The sequence below is a fragment of the Desmodus rotundus genome, chromosome 13, assembly GCF_022682495.2.
Source record: "Desmodus rotundus isolate HL8 chromosome 13, HLdesRot8A.1, whole genome shotgun sequence".
Classification (NCBI taxonomy): Eukaryota; Metazoa; Chordata; class Mammalia; order Chiroptera; family Phyllostomidae; genus Desmodus; species Desmodus rotundus.
This window is the reverse complement of record NC_071399.1, coordinates 77,822,253-77,826,261: the sequence shown is the minus strand read 5'-3', so window position 1 is coordinate 77,826,261 and position 4,009 is coordinate 77,822,253. Positions and strand designations below refer to the sequence as shown.

The 4,009-nt window shown below is 40.4% G+C and overlaps 1 pseudogene; it reads right to left on the bottom strand.

The window, feature by feature from the left end:
- Positions 1–310: 310 nt before the first annotated feature.
- LOC139440495 (tigger transposable element-derived protein 1-like) lies at positions 311–3,555 on the bottom strand (annotated as a pseudogene).
- Positions 3,556–4,009: the final 454 nt, after the last annotated feature.

Here is a 4,009-nt window from a genome sequence, read left to right as displayed (position 1 = left end):
TTCAATTAAAAAATGCTTACAGTATACTCCTTTAGCAATGGGGAAGGTATATTCTAAGACCCTCAGTCAATGCCTACAATGATGGATAATACCCAGTCCTATGCACAAACACCTCAGGGAAGTTGTAAGTTTAGTTCTAGACCACTGTCTTAAAGTAAATATTTCATTAAAGGGAGTCACACAAATTTGGGGGGTTTCCAGTGCATGTAAAACTTTCAGTATACTATAGTCAATTAAGTATTCAATAGCATTATGTCTAAAATATCCAGTGTATATAACTTAATTAAAAATACTTTATTGCTAAAAAATCCTAGCCATCATCTGAGCTTTCAGTAAGCCACAAATTTTTGCTGGTAGAAGGTGTGACTTCAGTGTTGATCAGGGTGGTGGTCGCTGATGGTCGAGGTGGTTGTGGCAAGTTTGTAAACAAAGACAACAGCCATATTATCCACATGGATTCACTCTTTCTTTCACTGCTGAGTTCTCTGTAGCATGTGGCACTGTTTGATAGTGTTTTACCCGAAGTAGAACTTCCTTCAAAACTAAAGTCAGTTCTCTCAAACCCTGCCACTACTTTATCAACTAATTTTATGTAATAGTTTAAATTCTTTGTTGTTATTTCAACAGTCTTCACAGTCTCTTTATCAGGAGTTGATTCCATCTGAAGAAATCACTTTCTGTGCTGAGGAGAAGCAATTCGTCATCCCTCAGTTTCCCATGCGATTGCTGCGATGCAGTCACACATCCAGACTCCACCTCTGATTCTAGTTCTCTTGCTATTTCTACCCCAATCCGCACTTACTTCCTCTGCCTCCAAAGTCAGTGAGGGCTGGAATCGACTTCTTCTAAACTCCTGTCCATGGGGATATTTCGACATCTTCCCGTGAATCACAGATGCTCTCAATGGCATCTAGAACACTGAGTACTTTCCAGAAGGTTTTCAATTTGCTTTGCCAAGATCCATCAGAGGAACCACAATCTGTGGCAGCTACAGCCTAATGGAATGTATCTCTTCAATAATAAGGTTTGAAAATCCAAATGAATCCTGGAGTCGTGGGCTAGAGAGTGGTTGGTGGTTGGGTTTGCAGGCATGAAAACAACATTAATCTTGTTGTCAGCCTCCATCAGAGACAACCCCATCTTCTGGGTGAACAGGTGCATTGTCAATATGCAGTAATATTTTGAAAGGAATTTTTTTTCCTGAACGCTAGATCGCAACAGCGGGCTTAAAATATTTAGTAAACCATGTTGTAAATTGATGTGCTGTCACCCAGGATTTGTTGTTCCATTTGTACAGCACAGGCAGAGTAGTTTTAGCCAAGTGATGCAGGGCTCTAGGATTTTCAGAATCGTAAACGATTCTGTCTTTAACAAAATCACCAGGTTCATTTGCTTCTAACAGGAGAGTCAGCCTGTCCTTTAAGCTTTGAAACCATGGAATGACTTCTCTTCTCCAGCTGTGAAAGTCCTTGGGTGTCAACTTTTTCCAATACAAGGCAGTTTCATTTTGATTGCAAATCTGCTGTTCAGTGTAGCCACCTTTATTAATGATCTTGGCTGGGTCCAGATAACTCGGCACGGCTTCTACGTCAGCACTGGGCGCTTCGTCGTGCATTTTCGTGTCATGGAGATGGCTTCTTTCCTTCATCCTTAGAAGCCATTCTCTGCTAGCTTTACACTTTTCTACCATTGCTTTCTAACCTCTCACAGTCTTCATAGAACTGAAGGGTTAGGGCCTGGCTCTGGATTAGCCATTCGATTAAGGGAAGTATGTGGCTGGTTTGATCTTCTGTCCAGACCACGAAAGCTTTCTCCATACCAGCAATAAGGCTGTTAAGATATACTTTTTGAACACATTTGCTGCCTTAGATGAGCACAGTCTGTGTCACCCCAAAACAGTTACTTTGAATATCACTGACGTCAGATCATAACACATGTACTAATAATTAAAAATTTGGAATATTTTGAGAAATACCAAAGTGCGAGACAGAAGTGCAAAGTGCTTCTGTAAAAAGCTGTTGTAAAAATGGTGCTTATAGACCTGCTGTGCTCAGGGTTGGCACAAACCTTCAATTTGTAAAGCACATAGTATTAGAGAAGCAAAATAGTTTGAAGTGTAATGAAATGAGGTATGTCTGTATTGTTTTCTATACATAAGTAGCTATGATACAGTTTAATTTATAACTTATACACAGTAAGAGATTATCAACAATACCTAGTAGTGAAATGAACAATTAAAACAATATGCTGCAATAAATTTTTGTGAATGTGGGCTCTCATTTTCTCAAAATAGTTTATTATACTGCACACACCTTTTCACTTAAAGGAAGCATTCTAGAGCTTCTCTCAGGTGGATCCAAGTTGCCATCATCACTACTTTTGCCTTTGGGGCCGTTGTTAGTAAAACAAGTGTTGCTTGAACACAAAGACTGAGATTGTTGCTAAGTGACTAATTGGCAGGTAGCCTCTACAGCGTGGACACAGGACAAATGAATGAATCACATCGGGTGCAGGATGTAGCTGGTTGGAGAGAGATTTCATCATGCTAGTCAGAATAGTAGGCAATTTAAAATGTATTGCTTATTTCTGGAATTTCATGTTTAATATGTTTGGACCATCATTGATCATGGTGGAATTGATCACTGAGGAACTGAAACCACAAAAGTCAAACTGAACTAACAAGGAAACGGGGACGGACTCATAGATGGAGATTGGCATGACAGCTAGTGGGGGGAAGTTAGGGGTGGAGGGATTGAGCAAAAAGGATAAAGTCTCATGGACATGGACAATAGTGTGGTGATTGCTTGCTGGCAGGGGACAGGTATAAGGGGACTAAAAGGTGATGGAAAAAATACAATAAGACTAAATTAAAAAATCAGAACTGTAGATAAAGGGGGACTACTGCATGCACTCTAACCACCCTACAGTGCTTGAATGATGCTCCTTATGCATGTCAGCTTTCTTTTTTATGCCTGTCTTACAGTGTTTTGTTCATTTTGACAGCAAGCTGCTTCTGCATACCACTACCACATAACCTCTTTTCTGCAAGTATAGATTTTTTAAAGATTTTACTTATTTATTTTTAGAGAGGGGAAGGGAGAGAGAGGAGGAGAGAAACATCAATGTGTAGTTGCCTCTCACATGCCCCCTACTGGGGACCTGGCCTGCAACCCAGGCATGTGCCCTGGCTGGGAATTGAACCAGCAACCCTTTGATTCTCAGTCCAGCGTTCAATCCACTGAGCCACACCAGCCAGGGCTTCAAATAAAAATTCTTTAAAATTTTGCCATTTTAGCTCTCTTACTTGGCAGCTGCCCATACATTCATTTATTTCGCATGGTAACTATGAGCCCCTGCTAGGTACCTGGAACTATGGAGAGTCCTGCAATTCAGCAGCAAGCCACAGGTATCCCCTGTGCTGGTAGCCTTTCTCCAAATCTGCAGCACAGCAGCCTCCTTCCCTGCCGCAGGAACATTTACTCCACCCTTCTGGTATGTGTTTATAGCATTTTTACTTGCAATGCAATTTGGGGGTTGATTTTTCACAGTCTCCATTACACCGCGAGCTCCTTGATGGCAGAAACTGGTAGAAAATTTTCTTATTCTTTTTTCCTAACCAATGCAGATCTTATCTCACAGCTGATATAGTTGCTAATATTTATGAAGTAATTGAACAGCAGTTAGAAATTTCCAATAGACTTCATGTTGTATAAACTATCTGCTCTTCAATGTTGCTTTGATTTCCAAACAGATAGTGGAAAACTATCTACTTACTAAGATAAGGTGGAGGCAGTAAAATTCTATAATTCTATCCTCCTTAGCTGGATGTCCTCCCAGATTGCCCTAAGTGCTGCTCTTTAACATCTACTTCAAAGTCATCTTTCCGGAAGCCCACGTGTGCATGCATGCATTAGTCATCACTAGTTTCATTCTCTTCTGAACTGAGGACAGGTTTGCAGACTTTACTCATTATAACAATTAATCTATGCTGTTTTCTGATACTTTAAAG